The following is an 18,976-nucleotide window of genomic DNA, read 5'->3' as shown; positions in this document are numbered from 1 at the left end:
CTCATCTATCGGTTTCACGGAGTTATGGTCTGGTAATGATCTTAACAGCGCATGGGAGGATTGGTCTGGAAGACACAAGGGGACAAAACTCCAGTGCCTTCCCTTGCTTGTCAGCTGGTCTGTCTGGCAGGCACGCAACCGAAACATATTTGATAACAAATCTGTGTGCTGGCCACACATGGAGGCTGGAATTATCTCTGCATATCATGAATTTCCGGATCCTATACCTCCTAGAGAGCGCCGCACTCACCCACCCCCCAGCATTGACAAAGCTACCCCTTGGGCCTTCTTTGATGGGGCTGCAAATCAACAGGGCTGTGGAGGTGGCTTCATTCTCTTCATAAATGAACATCATTTTTACAAAGTAAAGATGGGATTAGGAGCTGGCACCAACAATTACGCGGAACTCATTACCCTCCGTCACCTATTGCATTTCTCCTTGGGACATTAGTGCTACAATTTAAATATATTTGGGCACTCAAAGATTATTGTCAACTGGTTCAATAGCACATCTGCTTGCCACATACACACACTCAGCATTATATTAAACGAAGTGAATATATTCAAGGCGGAATTTAACAATATCTCTTGTAATCACATTTACAGGGAGCATAACAGCAGCGCTGACCAACTATCCAAGGAGGCCGCGTCATTACCCAGAGGAGAATGGGTGATACAAGAGCAGAGGGGGGCTGATGAATTTCGTTATTTTCATCGGCCGTATATAGATCAGCATTATCAAGGGGACCCTAGTCCCTGATCTACAAATGTTTTTGTAAAGAACTATAAAAACTCAAATTTTTGAAACTTTTTTGATATTATATATATGAGATATCATACTGGAAGGGGTCCTGCGAGGCCTATGTACAGGCGTAATCAAATATATAACAGTATATAAACAGTTGTTTTTGTTTGTTAGACAGATTACCCTGCGTGGTGTATCTAATCAGCTCAGAGTCTCTCATGATAGACTCAGATTACAGCATATGCAAAAGCATTTACAATATGTAATTTTCTCTATAATTAATGAAAATTACGGATTTTTCCAGTGGAAAAAAAAAAACAGGAAAAGTATAAGAGGAGGCTTGAGGGTCAGTTGGAGATGCATCAAATTGATCAGTCAGTTCGATTTTTTTGGGGCATGGTTTGCTGAGAAAATCAAACAAGTGATCTGAGTTGCAGGAGAGGAGCAGGGATAGTTGGGGTTGGAGGATCTTCTCCGGGACCCCGAATACATAGCAGAGAGAGGCAGAGATAAGCCAAAGGAGGCAGCGCAGGCCAGGGAGGTTGACGTTGGGCCAGGAGGGCCCACGAAGTGCCAGCGCAGAGGATCAATGTCCTCCTGAAGAAGTATGAATTCATTTGGGGAGCAGTGGGATCAACCGAGAAGGCTGACGTCAGAGCTCCACGAAGCAGAGGAGGCAGCGCAGAGCTGACGCAAAGTCTTAGAGTGCTCCATGCAAGCCCACGCAGCTACTGTGAAGGGGCAGCACAGTTGTAACCAGAAATAGTCTAGTTGTCGGATTGGAGGGATTTTGCCAGGTGAAGTGAGGTAATCTCACTTAGGTTTTTGCCAGTATATTTTATCTCTGTAACTGGATAGCCGAGAGGGCATCCAGAGTTGTATTCAGAACTACTGCTTAATAATAGAAAACCCTCAGAGCTGCTGCACTGGTTTTCCCGCATTGGGTTTTTCCGGGGATGTTTGTCCAAAAATAACGGTGTCCCTTGTGTGTTTGTCTCATATCTATTTCAGTTTATGATCTGTATGTCAGTGTAGTCTGCAGTAGTGTTTTTCATCAGTGTTTAAATAATTAAATAACTTGTTGAATGTAAAAACAAGTAGGAGATGATAAACCAGTGATTGCAGTAGGATTTCTGATGTGTAGATTCAGAAATTTTCACATGGTATCAGAGCATTGCAGATCATAGGACACTGAAGACATCAACTGGGAGATCCAGTGAATTTGCTGCAGAGAAGCAGTTGTCCCGAGTGACAGCGTTGTTTCAGAGGCAGAGGAGCAGCTGAAGGAGTGACGCAGAGGCTCACACAGTGCCTGCATCAGCATTTCGAGCCTGTAGAGGGTGACGCAGTACCCGAGAGGAGCTCATGCAGTGACTGTGTCAACTCTCTGGGCCAGCACAGAGCCTGAGAGGCTCAAATCAATTAGTTGTCGAGGTTGGAGGAGCAGAGCAGATTCGATCAGTGGAGCTGGTGGGACGTTGTTTGCAAAACAGTGTCTGTGGAGACAAAGCTGAGGTAGGGGGAGTCACTACCTTGATAGATTTCTAGCCAAAGAAATCCAGATCCGGGTTACAACAGAAAAGGAGGAATGGAGAGGAGTGATTCGAAATTTGGCCGGAGGATTTCCGTGAAGGAAATCAGGACTCAAAGGGAGTCTAAAGGAGCTTGTTGCTTAGAGGATTTCTAGCGTCGAAGAAATCTAGATCCGAGTCTTGCTGGATTAACAGCAGGAGAGAGAGGAGAAAACCAGTCTTATATTTGTTGAGCAGAGATGGTTGTAAATGGAATGAGGGATCAGGACAGATTGGATGGAGCATCTAATTTTGTCATCTGGAAGGCCAAGATCCTGGGAGTCCTAGACAAGAATCACATCAAGGACTATGCCTTAAAGGTAGTTGTTGTTCCAGTCGACGTTGATCCGCTGAAGAAGTACGAGGAGGCCTAGGCAAAGGCTAAATGCATGATCCTAGACGAGGTCAAAGATCATGTGGTCCCACACACTGCTGAAAAGGAAAAAACAAGGGAGATGTGGGAGACGCTAACCACCTTGTACTAGGGGACTTCCGTTCAACAGAAGATGCTATTGGAGAATCAGCTCAAATTGTACCAGATGCAGAAGGGAGAAGAGATCGATCCCTCCCTTCTTAGGTTTCAAGGGATTCGAGACCAGCTGACTTCCGTGGAGTCTACACCAGATCCTGAGTTAATGGTCAGGATTGCCCTGATGCAGTCACCGAAGACTAGGAAACGTTTGTCCGTAGTATCTTGGGCAGAGCTTCTCTCCCCAGTTGGGAGGAGATGTGGGCAATTCTTCGACAGGAAAAGATCAGGAGGCTGACCAAGGCAGGGAGTAGCAGTAGAGGAGCTCGGGTCAAGAACGAGGAGGAGGAGGATGCAGCTCTCGCATCATCGGGACAGCATGGGCAACAAAAAAGGAAGAAAAAGGAGATATCCAAGGTCAGATGCTTCAGGTGTGGTGAACTAGGACATTTCGCCACTTAATGCCTGATCTGAAATGATCATATGCTTAAACTGAAGTAGAATTGATTATGCCATTAATGAATAGAATGTTAACTGAAAGTGTTGAAATCGTGAGAACTGCTTGGGAAGAATGACTTTACGACAGTTGATAAAATATAAGTAGGATGCAAAACAGAAGTGAAAACAACAAAACATGGCGATACCAGACAACAAAATTGATTACGAAGTTCATCCCTGATGGACTACATCTCTGGGTCCGCTTTCAAGATGGGCGATCGCTTTATTAGGATTGAAACCGAGGAGGTCGATTACACAGAAAATTGACCAAGCTAAATGTGCACGCAGGCACTTTTGGTCACTGTCAAAAGATAGCTCTCTGAACCATCTTTCCAATGCCTGTCACGGTTCCCAATTCCGACTCCGGATGCTCCTGTTACACTGAAAACAAAATCGACTATAACCTCCAGAACCTGCATTCAAAAACCCAAAACCACTCTCCTATCTTCAATGAGCAAATGACAACGAACCCATATCAAACCCCTGCAATGGACGACACACCCATGTCGATGATCAACCCTGGCGGAACTGATGATGAACACTTGTCGACAACCAAGTATAACACCATATCAACTGAACACCATGAAAAACCATAGACATCACCTGAACAACCTGATCCATAACCAACATTGTCGAAGTTGAATAACATCGGACTAAATGTTGACGACGACATTGAACCTGTGTACTGATCTGATGAGATGCTCCTGGATTAGTGCCCCCGGAAGAAGGGAAAGGAAGAGGCTTTTGACTCGAAGGCTACTCTAGCGAAAGCTGACAAAGAAGGCGAGGATGACGATTGCGCCATGAGTGCTTATGCACCTCTAGAGAAGAGGTGGGGCGACATTGAGTTGTAGTTGGAGGACTACATGACAAAGGGCAAGATCCTTGAGGTGCCCAAACTCTTGGATCACATACAGCTACAAGAGCCCTTAACGACAGTATCGAAATGACGGGGGTCGGTTGGTGTGAGGTGTGATAGAGCAACAATGGCAGAGCTAGAGTGCCTAAGTCTGAAGCAGCGCAGTGGATGTTGTAGCAGTGCGAGAGGCACAGAGCAAATTGCAGCAGTGCAGTAGCAGCAGAGGGTCCGCACAGATTAGCAGCAGAGGTAGCTTCAGCATCACGAGGCATCCATACTGACCAACATGTCAGTTTTTGGGTGAAGTTTCAGTTACTTACTTCTCAGTAACTGAGTTGCAGTGCAGCAATTAGCAATGGCAGTGCTATGGGCAACATGATGTAGCATTTTGAGAGGGAGGTGCAATATAGATGTAGCAGTGATAGTGGCAGAGTCATGGGAAGCAGCACAGGATGCAGCATTGCAGTGGATGAATGGCAGCAGGCCAAGTATCAACAGCACAGAGGACTGATGCAGTGGATCAGTGTAATACTTCTGTTGAGAAGTATTACTAGAGCACATTCCTCGGTAAGAGGGAGTGTTGACTTTGGGTAGCATCGAATGTGCTCTAGCTCCGAAATTTTGTAGAGGGGCTAGAACACATGAGATCTCCAAGACCTAGAAATCATTTGGAGAAATTCCACCCGGATGAGGAGTTATTAAAATAATTAATATTTTTAAAGGGTTCCTAAGTCTAAACATAGGAAAATAAAAATATTAATAAGAATATGGGTGGGAAACTTCTAAGTGACGAGGATCAAGTCTGTTTTAATATTAGTCGTTGATTCATCAACAAGAAAAGTATAAGAGGAGGCTTGAATGTCAGTTGGAGATACACCAAATTGATCTGTTAGTTCGATTTTTCTGGGGCGTGGTTTGTTGAGAAAATCGAACAGTTGATCTAAGTTGCAACAGAGGGGCATGGATAGTTGGGGTTGGAGGATCTTCTCCGGGACCCGGAATACACAGAAGAGAGAGGTAGAGATAAGGCAGAGGAGGTAGTGCGGACCAGGGAGGCTGACGTTGGGCCAAGAGGGCCCACTCAGTGCTTGACGCAATGCCAGCGCAGAGAATCAATGTCCTCCTGCAGAAGTCTGAATTCAGCTGGGGAGCAGCAGGATCAGCTGAGAAGGTTGACGTTAGAGCTCCAGGAGGCAGCGCAGAGTTGACGCAAAGTCTCAAAGTGCTCCACGCAACTACTGTGAAGGGGCAGCGCAGTTATAGCCAAAGATAGTCAGTCTAGTTGCCAGATCGGAGGGATTTTGCCATGTGAATTTAAGTAATATCACTTAGGTTTCTGCCAGTATATTTTATCTCTGTAACTAGATAGCCGAGAGGGCATCCAGAGTTGTATTTAGAGCTATTGCTTAATAAAAGAAAACCCTCAGAGTTGTTGCACCGGTTTTCTCGCATTGGGTTTTTCCGAGGACGTTTGTCCAAAAATAACGATGTCCCTTGTGTGTTTTTCTCATATCTATTTCAGTTTATGATCTGTATGTCAGTGTAGTCTGCAGTAGTGTTTTTCATCAATGTTTTAATAATTCAATAACTTGTTGAATGTAAAAACAAGTAGGAGATGATAAACCAATGATTGCAGTAGCATTTTTGATGTGTAGATTCAGAAATTTTCACAGAGAGGCAACGTAGAGGCTTACATTGCAAAGTTCCAGAGGTTGGTTGTGATGGTATTTGATATCTTGAAGGTGAGGTTGATTATGTTGTTTGTTGAGGGGCTGACAAACCCATTGCTTAGGTGGGTGAGGGCTTGCAAGCCCACAACTTTGCAGGATGTGATTTCCAAGGCTAGGGACATGCTGGATGCAGGCCCTAATACCAGAGCACCACCCAGACCTACCTTTCCTCAGAAGGGTAAGAACATCAAACCTCCTCAAAAGGCGTGGATAGGGCGTGGAAAAATAGACGATGAGACCAAGAGAGATCTCCTGAGGAGGAAGCTTCACTTCACCTACCAGGAGCCATGGGCACCATGCCACAGATGTACTAAGGGCAAGGCCCATTACATAGACGTAATTTCAGATAGCGAGCTCAAGGAGGATGTTAGTTTTTGGTAGCATAAGATGTGCTCTAGCCATGAAAATTGGTGGAGAGGCTAAGGCACATGAGTTCTAAAGAACCTAGAAATCATTTGGTGAAAGTCAACCTAGATTGTATTTTATTAAAATAATTAATATTTTTAATGGGGTTCCTAAGTCTAAACTTAGGAAAATTAAAGTATTAATGGGTATTAATCAAAATATGGGTGAGAATGTTCTAGAAAGTGGATCAAGTAAAGTTTTAATCTTAGTCGTTGATTAGATACCTAATCTCAGTCGTTGAAGTCTCAATGAGAAAAGTATAAGAAGGAGGTTGGGGGTTCATTTAGAAAGACACACAGAGAGAATGAATTGATTTGGAGTTCCATTTCTGGGGCTAGGAAGTTGAGAAATTCAAACTAGGTGATCATTCTGCAACAAAGGGGCAGGGATAGTTCGGGAATACTAGACAGAGAGGCGGAGAGTCATTAGTGGAGGCAGTGCAGCAGTTAGAAGGACTGACGTTGGGCCAATCTGGGCCCACGCAGGCTTGACGCAGAGCTAGAAGGGCCAGTGCAGAGCAGAGGTTGCCCTCACACAAAAAGTCAAAAACTTCGGTGAACTGCAGGAACAGTCAAAAGAGGTTGACGCAGAAGTTCCAAGAGGCAGAAGAGACAATGCAGGGCTGACGCAGAGCCTGTAAGGCTGACGCAAAGCCTATAAGGCTGACGCAGGGCCATCATAGAGACAGTCGGGGTTAGCCAATTCTGCTGTCGGATCAACCAGAATCTGCCGGGTGAATTGAGGTAATCTCACTCAGTTTTCCGCCATTATATTTTTCTCTATCACTGGATTTCCGGGAGGGAAACCAACATTGTATTCAGAACCACTGCTTAATAATATAAAACCCTCAGAGTTCTTGCACTGGTTTTTCCACATTGAGTTTTTCTGGGGACTATTTTATCCAAAAATAAATGTGTCCTATGTATCTTGTTCTTTGCTCAGTTTTTGTTTCATGTAATCAAATTTAAAGTAGTGTAGGCTGCAAAAGCAATTTACTTCAGTATTCAGAAAATAAATTGATAATGTATATTAAAATCAAGTAGGAGAAGTGAATTCAGTTTTGTTGAGTAGGGTTCCTTGAGTATAGGAATTTTCACAGAGGAGACAGAGCATGAGACCCTTAGAGGGGAGGATGAGCCCCAGGATGTAGGGGGAGACCTGAGTTTCACAATTCCCACAGGAGGTGTCATTGCTTCGCTTATAAGAGTCCCGAGATACTTGACATTTGAAAATTCAAAAACATCGAATCCTATTGCAACAAACTGATAATATTTCACCTACTTGTTAAATTACTTGAACAAGTTACTTGCAATTTTCTATGGAAAATACTGAAATACACACACTGTAGCGTACAAAAAATAAAATACTACGGAAACTAAATACTGCACTAGAGAGAAATAAACACACACGTATACACTGTTGTCTTTGGACAAATGTCCCTGGAAAAACCTAATGTGGGAAAATTAGTGTAGCAGCTGAGGGTTTTAATTATTATGCAGTAGTAAATTTGAGTACAAATCGTTGGATGCCCAAACTGGCTATCCGATATAGAGAAATGTTGGCAAAGAGTTAGTGAGAAAAATCTCACACCGATTTGAGAGATCCGACATTGATCAAACATTGGCTGGCTAGCCCCATGCTACCTCTGCGCCGCTTCTACGTCAATCCTACACAAATCTACATCACATTGGCTGGGCTCTACGTCACCTTCTTTGTTGATCTCCTGCTATCTGGAAATTCGTCCTTCTGGCCTTCTGGTCTCACACCCCGGCTTTTGTTACTGGATCTCGACTCTCCCAACTAGATTTCGAACTCCCTCTAAAGCTCTACACTACCTCTGCATGGCACTGCGCTCCCTCTCTGAACTGCTTTAAGCCTTCTCTGCTTTACACTCTCCGGATTTGGAAAACTCTCCTGTAGACTATTATCCCTGCCCCTCACTGCAAGAAGATCACTCGATCTCACTTCAGCAACTCAACGCTGCTACTCTTGAGAAATTTGATCTCTAATCTCTCATTTGATGTGTTCTCCAAGTGTCCATTGAACTCCTTATAATCTCTTGTTGGAGCTCCAATGGCCAAGATTAAATCATAATCAAAGGCTAAGATTAACTGGGAGTTGATCCACGTCTTCTTCTAGAAGATTCACACCTCATTTAATTAATACCCTTTAATTAGCCAGATTTCCTTATTTTAGACATAGGGAACCATTTTAAAAAGTTAATTATTTTTAATTAAATCATCTCTAGGTGGAATTTTCCCAAACGATTTCTGGGTCTTCGAGAATGCATGTGTCTTAGCCTCTTTACAAAATCTCAAGGCTAGAGCACATCCGATGCTACAGAAGTCAACAGACATTGCGGATTAGAGGCACTATTTAGAGGCAGCGAGTATCTGTTCTAGTAGATAGTGGGGCCACCCACAACTTTATTGATGCACAGTTGGTAGAGCAGAGAGGGCTACACACATAATCCTTTGAGGGCTTCTCAGTATTGGTGTCAGGGAACCAGACCATGCAGTGTACTAGATATGTCCCCAAGCTGACCTTGACTATGGGGAACTATTCAGTCACCGACCATTTCTTTGTGATGAATGTGCCAGACACCAACGTGGTGATGGGTGTCTAGTGGTTGTACTCTCTTGGGCGTGTCACTACAGATTACAGGGCACTGGAGATGGAGTTTATGGGGCCTAATGGGAAGAAGGTAGTGTTGAGGGGCATGCATTCTTATCCACCACAGGTAGTGTTAGCCAATTGGATGGAGGCAGACTTGCGACATGGGGATATAGCATGGGCAGTGGAGCTCAGGATTTCAGAGACAGGGACCCAGGCACGACAGCCACACCCGGACATTTTAGTACTTTTGGAGAGGCACTAGGTAGTTTTTGGAGACATTCCTCTCTGCCTTAACCATAATAAACCAAAAGTGGCACCCATTAGGATGTTTTGCCCAACATTCAGCTTGGAATAAGTGTCCCATGACCTCGGTCTTATTCTTTTGCCTTTATTAACTTTATTACATGAACTTTTAATTCGGGGTTGTAACTTGTTACATCTTCAACCAAATAGTTAGGTTGGAGTTCATAGAAAACTTGTTCACAAGGTCAAGTGCCAAAAAACTTCTGCTTCAAGGGATGTACCGTTGGGAATGTGTTATGTTCTTTTCATAGTTATCTTCGTGTATTCTTCATATGTGGGTGGCAATGGGCCTAGCCAGGGTCCATACCCAGAGGTTTGGAGGGAGATCTCCTGAAAAGACTAGGCTACTTTTGGCCTGCTTTGGTGTTGTTAACCCGTTGTAATCTAATTTTGGTTAAGGAATTAGGGTTGTAATCTAATCCAGGTTAATGGATTAAGGTTTTGGATGCCACAAAATCCTAGACAATGTATTATAAATGGTGAAGTTAATACAATGAAAAAATTAGGGGTCTAGCTCTAAGATTTGTTGGTTTCCCTGGTTGAGAGTTTCTAGGTTAAAGCAGGTTGTTTAATTTGTACATGATGTATGTGTTTGCTATGCTATTTTTTCTCCATGTATGTGTTCACTGTAAAGGTTTAAAAGTTACAATTAAAAGAACAGATTAACATTGATGGGTAGGCTATAACATATCTACAATAATATGGAGCAGGCAAAAGAGTTTACAACTTTACTATTTAATAACACTAAATTTTATGCATATTGCACACATACCAGTAGGCTGAACACTGAATATCAATGTCTCATTCATTCTTCTCTCTTTTCTTTTGCTCTTTTACTTTTAGGGTTGATAAAATTACTACTAGGATTATGTCATATTGGTTTCAATGTTAAACCATTATTTGGATTTCCTTTTCTCAATTTTAGCATTCTAGCATTTTCCTTGACCATTTGGACTATGTAAAACTGCCTTTTATGATTATCAAATCGAATTTTGGATCTCAATATGGGTTGCTTGTGGATGGTGTGATGGTGTTTTGAATGTTCATTGAAAAATGATGGCATTACGTCATATGATTAGTTACTTAACAACATGATCTATCATTATGCTTACATTTTAAGTTATGAAATTAAGTATAATTCAATTTTTCAAAATTCCCCTAATTTTTTTCCATTTTATGACTTTTTTTTTAATGTTTAGTTATATATATATATATATATATATATATACACTCAGATTCATAATAAATTCTAGTATAATTTGCTATAATACCTCTTTCAATTTTTATCCATTTTGGGGGATTTTCTATTTACTCTTTTCCTACAAAATAAGTGACTTATGTTTTTGCATTCACCAATACTTTTATAGGACATTTTCTATGATGGTTAAATCGAATCAAACACATCCAGATATAGCACAAGCTTCGCTAGATATCCTTCCATCATAATGATGCTTCCTACACGTCTTCCATGCATTAAAAGTTAAAACCAACATCGCATGGGTATGACTCCCAGAAATTGAGGGACCCGTACCCACCATTTATCCACCCTTGAAGCTTCAGAGTATGTACAAAACACTCCAAAATTGTCAGGAAATCAAATACATTTCAAGTACTTTGGCGTGAAGTTTCAACAATTTTTGTAGCCTATTTCATTTGTTTTGGAGTGGGTAATTGTGCCCGGGAGCTCCTGGATGCCCCCTCTCTATTGAGAATCTCTCATAAGCTCCTCGAAGCTCCTTGATAGACAGGGGGAGTGCAAGAGCTTTAAGAAACAAATTAGACCTCTAAAAGGTGCCTTTACCACTATAAAAAGGCACAAAACCCTAATCATCCTACATGATTATAAAAAAATGAAATAAATTAGTCTTTTCTTTCTATAGAAAAAAACCCCTCCACTCATGAATAATATGATGCTTTTGTTTGAGGTTGTGAGCCATTTGAGTTTGTGAGTTGCCTGAGTTTGTGTAATTGTGATCTATGTAAACTTGTGTAAAAGTGTTCCCCAACACATGACAATATGCTCCTTTGTTCCACATAATTTGGCAACTTCATGTATATATTGTTTATATTACCAATATACAATGTTTACATTGTGCATCAGACATCTTCATAGTACACTATTACAGACATAGAAATCTCCCATCTGATCTTCATTAACACATCAACTGTTGATGTATGCTAATTTCCTTTCCTTTTCATTGCATAAGTTGCAAGGGCTTGAGCTTCTTCATCCTGCAGACTCTGCAAGTTATTCCTTGACAACAATTTAGTCTCCTCCTGGACACAATCAGCCCATAGCTTATCAAACATAGGCAGATTAGATTTTCTCGTGCATAGATTCCCTGAATAAATGTCTCCCATGAGAAAGAGAATCCATTGAGAGTCAATGTAACAAGATCATCTTTGATAAGATATGAGACAACAAAATTTGATCTAGTCATCATGGAGACGATTTCTCAAGGTTAGCTTCCTACTAATATAGCATCATATAGTTCCTCTTCAATGCAACAACATGAGGAATCAAGTGGTCCTTTATGGAATATACCAAGATTCTCTTAGCCTTATACATGACTTTCTCCTCAGCTCCTCTGGTTCTGGAATGACTTCCTTTTGAAGATTTGTAACACAATCCAACCTGTCTTTTGTGAAAATTCCTTGAAATGTAGCAACTAGAATGTATTCTTCTAATTGATTAATTATGCAGTTTATTTTGTACAACAAAATAACGAATAAATCACACTGCAATTTCTTCAACATAAAAATATTGTGGAAAATAAAACAAGGACTGAGAAAATAGATGCACACAAACAATAGAATTGACGTCGTTATTTTGGACAAATGTCCGCAGAAAACCCAAAGTGGGAAAACTAGTGCAGCACAAGAGGATTTTATTATTAGATACAACAACGAAAATTATGAGTAAATCTGCATGTCAAACTAGCAATTCTCTAGCAAAATCTTTGCTAAAATAATTTGGAGAAATTTTTTCTCCCTTCAACAAATGATGTCAGCCTCCCTTTGACCTACTTGAACCACACTAAGAAACTCGACCTCGATGAATTTGCAATGCTTGGCCTGGAAAAATCGTATGAACTACTAGCTTGGCTCCAAGTGAGTCGTCCTGCCTCCCTCTGCTATTGGAAAACAATTGCTTGGCCTTCTGGAGCTCAACCTAACCTCTGGCAACATTGCAAACTCTCTTTTGGCAACTCGAATTGGGTTTTTGGCTACTCACACTAGCTATTTGGTCTTCCTGGAGAAATAATTCAGCCTCCTAGTTTTGTTGCTCTGTTGCTGGGAATCTTCACTAGAATACTCTGTTGTTGCTCCCTCAATCTCACTCCTGCCTTTTGGCTCGAACTTCTCTCCCTTGCTCAATCTCTGCAACTGGGTAGCTCGATTTTCCAAGGAACTCACACCACTGGTGTGTATATCTCCATCCCAGCGTCTCACTCTTATAAGCTCTCGTTGGTGAACCAACAACCATGATTAGATCTCCATAAATAACTAAGATCATCTCAAACTCAATCTATGTGAGTTTCTAGAGAATTCTCATTTTTTTCAATTAATTCCCTTTAATTAATTGATTTTCCTAAGTTAGACTTGGGCATTTTTAATTATCGATTAATTAATTTAATTGAGTTGCCTCTGGGTGTTTTCTCCCAAAACCTTTTCTGGTTTTGGAGATCTTGTGTTTCTTAGCCTCTCTGACCAAAGTCGAGACTAGAACACCTGCCTTATGCTACAAAAAAAAGAACACTCCCTCTTAGTGAGGAAGGTGTTCTATTTCTCATAACATCTGCTCACACGTTGCTAATGTCTGACATCTGTGACAATCTGCCACTGCCCACCAACTACTGTGCATACTTTGATTCATCGACCACTTTGTAGATTAATCACACTGCATCTGCGCTACTACTAACACTGCACTGTACTCTTGTGCTGCTGCCAACGTTGCTCTACGTTACTGCTGACACTACACTGTACTCCTATATTGCTGCCAACACTACTCTCTGCTGCTACTGATCTCATGTTACTGTTGCTCCTGCAACTACTACAATTGAGAACAAAACTCTAAATCAACTAGGTCACTGGATTCGCTCTATATCTGTCTCCTGAGTCTCTGACTACAACTAGCCTCTGCACTGTCCACTAAGTAACTATCTACGTTGCCACTGCTCTACGTCCCTCAACATCCGACTACAACTAGCTCTGCAACTATCCCTCAAGATCTGACTGTGCCATCTTGAACACTGATCCATCTGCTACTGAAAATTGTGGGCCCCTATAGCAAGGGTAATGATCCATATGAGGAGAAAACTACAATGGCTACTACCCCCTATGGACCCTGCCCAAATCTCTACAACTCTGGGGTCTAGAGCTCAATGTCTCCCCACCTTTCTCGTGGAGGTATAGCTGCATACAAAGTGAATACGTCCTCCAAGCTAAAAGACAAATTATCGATCTTTGCCAAAGTTGTTGCCTACTCCTTGTCCTTTTTTTTCTTCGGACACTAGGTACTGTAGTGACCCAACTCACTACATTTGAAGCACTTGATCTTCAACAAATCCTTCTTTTTCTTTTCATCTCCCTTTGAGCCTTGTCCCTGACTAGGACCTTTCTTTGCCTTCCCCTTCGATGCAAGAGCTACATTCTCCTCATCCTTCACACTCTGCAGTCCTTTGCTACTGCTTCCACTGATATTGCTCTCAACCAAAGCAAGCCTCATTTTTTCCTATGTGAAATCAACCCACAATCAATCCCAACCTAGTAGAATATCTCGTCTAGTGATACCTTGGACGAAGGTTGCCCACTCCGGATACCTGGACGAAGGTTGCCCACTCTGGATACCTTGGACGAAGGTTTCCCACTCTAGGGTGAAACCGTTAAGAGTTGTACGTACTAGATCACTCTATTGAGGTGCTTCTCCAACTGCGGCAAGCTCATCTGGGACATTCTGAATTCTATGACATAAGGAGTGACGCCTTCACCCTTATGCATTCTGGTTGTCCTTAACTTCTTTCAAGAACATCTTCCGATTCTCGGAAGGATTCTGGAAAAGCGTGGCGACTGCATCCCACATTTCTTTGGCCGTATTCTTGGCCGCTAAGTGTGAGACTATATGATCTCGAACTCCATCGAGGATCAACGCTTCGCCTTGGCCATCTTTTATTGTAATTCTCTAGTTGTTGCAGGTCTGTAGGTATGGCTATAACTCTCTCTGCATACATCTTCATACCATGCTCATCTAGCAGGAAAGACATTCTGGCTTTCTATATACAATAGTTAGAGGCTCCATCTAGCCTATCTTGATCTCGAAGTCCTGCTGAGGCCATTTCTGCAAAACTCAAAACTGGGAAAATAAACAAGAATCTCCTCCTTTTCCTACTTGGTTGCCTACACTGCAACTCACACTCCCTCCTGGAATGCACAGTTATGCCTGCTGCTACTGCCTTCTGCTACTGGAAATTATGGATTTCCCCTGGACTGGATCTAGAAATCCTCTAAGAAATTCCTCTGTGTGCTTTTCTCTTCCTTTCCCAGCGTTAATTTGCTACTGCAAAACCTGTTGCAAAATCACTGTGCCCAGATCTGCGCAACAAAATATTTTATATACTCACTGGAACTGCTTCCCAGTAATACCACTTCTTCCACATCTTTGTAACTAAGGCTCTTCGAATTTTTTGTCGCTTGCAAACTGAAAATCGAACTCCTGCCTCTGCTAATTCGCACTCCTTTCTAGCCTATGCGCAGACGTTGAAAGTTTGCTCAAAGACTCTGTCTGAAGTTGCAAAATTTCTCCCTTGTCACTGAGCCACTGATCTGTCTTCAACCCGGCTCTCATACCATGTGAAAATTCCTTGAAATGCAGCAACTGGAATTTAATCTTCTAACTAATTAATTATGTAGTTTATTTTGTTACGACAAAATAACAAATAAATCGCATTCCAATTTCTTCACCATAAAAATACTGCGGAAAATAAAACAGGAACTGAGAAAATAGATGCACACACACAATAAAATTGACATCATTATTTTGGACAAATGTCTCAGGAAAAACCCAATGTGGGAAAACCGGTGCAACAAATGAGGGTTTTATTATTTTATGCAGCAGTGAAAATTCTGAGTACAATCTAGATGCCAAACAGGCAATCCTCTAGCAAAATCTCTACTAAAATAATTTGGAGAAATTTTTTCTCCCTTCTGCAAATTATCTCAGCCTCCCTCTGACTTGCTCGAACACAATTGAGAAACTCAGCCTCCATGAATTCGCACTACCTGGCTTGGGAAAATTGTATACTCTGCTAGCTTGGCTTCAAGTGAGTCATCCTACCTCCCTCTACTGGAAGAAATTCACTTGGCCTTTTGGAGCTCAATCTGACCTCCAACAACACTGTAAACTCTCTTTCGACAACTTGTACTGGGTTTCTGGTTGCTTGCACTGGCTATTCAGCCTTTCGACGGAAATATTTTGGCCTCCCGTTTTGTTGCTCTGCTGTTGGGAATCTTTGTTGGAATACTCCATTGTTGCTCCCTCAATCTCACTCCTGCCTTCCTTCTAGCTCAAACTTCTCTCCCTTGCTTGATCTCTGCAACTGGGTAGCTCGATTTGCCAAAGATCTCGCAATACTGGTGTGTATATCTCGATCCAAGTGTTCTGCTCTTATAATCTCTCATTGGTGAACCAACGACCATGATTAGATCTCCATCAATGGCTAAGATCATCTCAAACTCAATCCGTGTGAGTTTCTAGAGCATTCTCAATTTTCTCAATTAATTCTCTTTAATTAATCGATTTTCCTAAGTTAGACTTAGGCATTTTTTATTATCAATTAATTAATTTAATTGAGTTGTCTCTGGGTGTTTTCTCCCAAAACCTTTTTTGGGTTTTGGAGATCTTGTGTTGTTTAGCCTCTCTAACCAAAGTTGAGACTAGAACACCTTCGATGCTACAAAAAACTAACATCTTTCATTCTGAGACTTGGCACCATTTGTTAAGAGATCTAAAAACATCCAAGCTATTGAGCAGTTGTCTCTTACGTTGACTTCAATGGTCGTTGTTTCAACAATGATATGATATGTTGAATTTTCTACAAGGTGAGCAGTAGAAAACTATTTTTTGATATGATAATTTCTACCTAATGATCTTCAAACAATTTATCCCATGTCACTAATATCATTGAGCAATTATACACAGAAAATCTCAATAGTAATTGCAGCAGAAATGGTAAAGATCATAGAAAGACAACCATGCACAATAGAGACAATATTTTTGCCCTTGGAAACCCTACCTTGGGAGAAAACCTATGTTGCATGAAACTTCTAGGAACCCGACGTTTCGGGCCGTACCCGTACCCGAAACTCCGAAAGTTGGCTGAAACTCAACCATCATGTAATCATCTATGAGAGTTAATATATACTTGTTTTTCCTTCTAAATTGTCACTTATGTGTCATATTCTTTTTTTCCTTGCAAGATAATGTGTTATTCAATAATTTATAGATATATATATATGTTGCATGAAACTTCTGGAACCGATTCGGGCCGTACCCGTACCCGAAACTCCGAAAGTTGGCTGAAACTCAACCATCATGTAATCATCTTGAGGGTAATATTACTTGTTTTTCTTCTAAATTGTCACTTATGTGTATACTTGCAAGATAATGTGTATTCAATAATTTATATATATATATATATGACATGTCGGCTGACGTTTCAGTGGACATTTCCATTATTGGGAGGTGGCGTTTCTAAACATACTCATTTCGGAAACTCTGAAATGTTTCGGCGTTTCGTGCAACTTAAGAGAAAACCCAACAACTTTTCTTTAGGAGAAATTATTCTTTAGGAAGGTTTACAAAATCTACAATTTTTGTCTAGAAATTTGTGCCCATAATCCAAGTCAAATCACCAGTCAAACCATGACCACCTTCAACATTCAACAACAAATTTTTTAGGGCTATCCACAACCTTCTTTCCCTGTTATGGTTAGCATCCAACAGGCCTCGTCTTGTCCGCTTTGAGGTTTGTGGCAGGCCCTGTGTTCCTACAGCTTGCGGCCCTCTTTCTTGTTGTGGCTCCTTTGCTTCCGCCCTCCAATAGATCTCGGTTCCTTACTTGGCCTCCATTGGTGCTAGTTGTGGCTCCCTTCCTTTTCTATTCCAAAAGACTTGTTCTTGCATGGCTATAAAAATGAAATGCCACATCATCTATATATACAAATGGAACGGGTGTGATTAACCCAAGGGGCACACCCTCCCACGCACTAGGCCGACTTGTTCCCCAAAAATAAATTTTAATTTTAATTTTCTTAAGTCAACTTGGAGACCTCTTTGGCATGCAGGAATACCTCCCGATGCTACACAAAAGTCAATAGAAGTCAAATTAATGAGAGTTCATTCCAAGATATTTTTTTAGGGCATGTAGATTATGTCATTGTAATAGAAGTGTTGAATAACACAAAATCATGTAATATTCCTTTTTAGAATTTTACTAATGATAACAAAGATGTACTAGAGGAACTACAAAATTCTTCAACAAGGTATATTAATAGCTAGAAACAAATAAAGAAAAGCTACAACCATGAACAAAATTTTCCAAAACCATTTGGGGCAAATCTAATCTTTATTGCATTCACCAAAAGCGGTTTGGAAATCTGAAAACCTTTTCTGAAATTACATGAAACTTCTGAGAGGAACCTGGCAATGAAATTCAGAAGAATACTTGGCATTGGAAACTCGTCCCTAGCAACAACAAAATGCGGCCTTCTAGTAAATGATAATTCAACCCAGAAGAACAACTCGACCTTCAATAAAGTAACATGGCATCAATAAGATAGCACGACCTCTGTAACATAAATTCGACCCTCCTGAAAGTGCAATTTTGGCCTTCTGAATTCAACCCTCCTCATGGTACGAATTCGGCCCCCTCGGCAAAAGATCTTCAACAATGAATTTTGCCTCCAACAAAGGAACTTGGCTCCAGCGAAGAACAACAACCTTACCAGAAATTCAGCCTCCTTTAGCAATTAATTTCAGCCCCCTTTTACAGAAGAACTCGACCTCTAATGGTGAAACTCAGTTTCAACACTATTCAGCCTCCCATGAAAAATAATAAATCTAGCCACAAGAAGATTCGACCTTCCAAAATACTGTAACATCCACGAAGAAAAAACTCGGCCTCCAAAGAAAGAAGATCTAGAAAGACAATTTGGCCCCTTGAGGATGATAATTTTGGCCTCCTCTTGGACTAATCAATTCAGCCTCTTTAAATATTGAATCGGCCCTCTTGGAAAATCAATGGCTTTTGCAATTCGGTCCTTCCTAGACTTGACAAACTCAACCTCAAATCAAGTGCAATTCTGCCTCCTTGAAAATAATGATATCGACCTCCTTCTGAACTAGCAATTTCGGCCCCTTGATGTAGAGAATTTGGCCTCCTGCAAACAATAACCCTACTCAGAAATTCAACATTCAGATCGAGGGTTTCTTCTTCAGAAAACTCGCTCCAACCCTGCAATAATCACAAATGGAAGACCTTAAGTGATCTCCCCCAATGACCAACTAGGGTGGCACTCAAAGTCCACCAAAATCAGTCTAGTTTCGCTTGAACCCTCGCATTGGCACCCTTGAGCCAAGTCAAAATTCAGAAAATGATCAATAGAATAGGATGTCAGTGAAGTGACCTCCTCTCCCCTCTTAAAGAATTGTTGGAACCTTTCTCCAATCTTCTAAGTGGATCTTTACTTATTTTCTCCAAGCGACTTTTGCCCCTTTTATTT

The 18,976-nt window shown here is 41.3% G+C and overlaps 1 protein-coding gene across 1 annotated transcript in view; it reads right to left on the bottom strand.

Annotated features, from left to right (window-relative positions):
* LOC149225193 (Zn-dependent exopeptidases superfamily protein) overlaps window positions 1–18,976 on the bottom strand; it is a 608,410-nt gene that overhangs the window by 237,614 nt on the left and 351,820 nt on the right. The window lies entirely within an intron of this gene.

Source organism: Pinus tabuliformis, chromosome J (genome assembly GCF_031772625.1).
Source record: "Pinus tabuliformis cultivar Carrire ecotype Pingquan chromosome J, CPIR1, whole genome shotgun sequence".
Lineage (NCBI taxonomy): Eukaryota > Viridiplantae > Streptophyta > Pinopsida > Pinales > Pinaceae > Pinus > Pinus tabuliformis.
The sequence above is the reverse complement of the archived record's forward strand: the minus strand, read 5'-3'. Positions and strand labels throughout refer to the sequence as shown.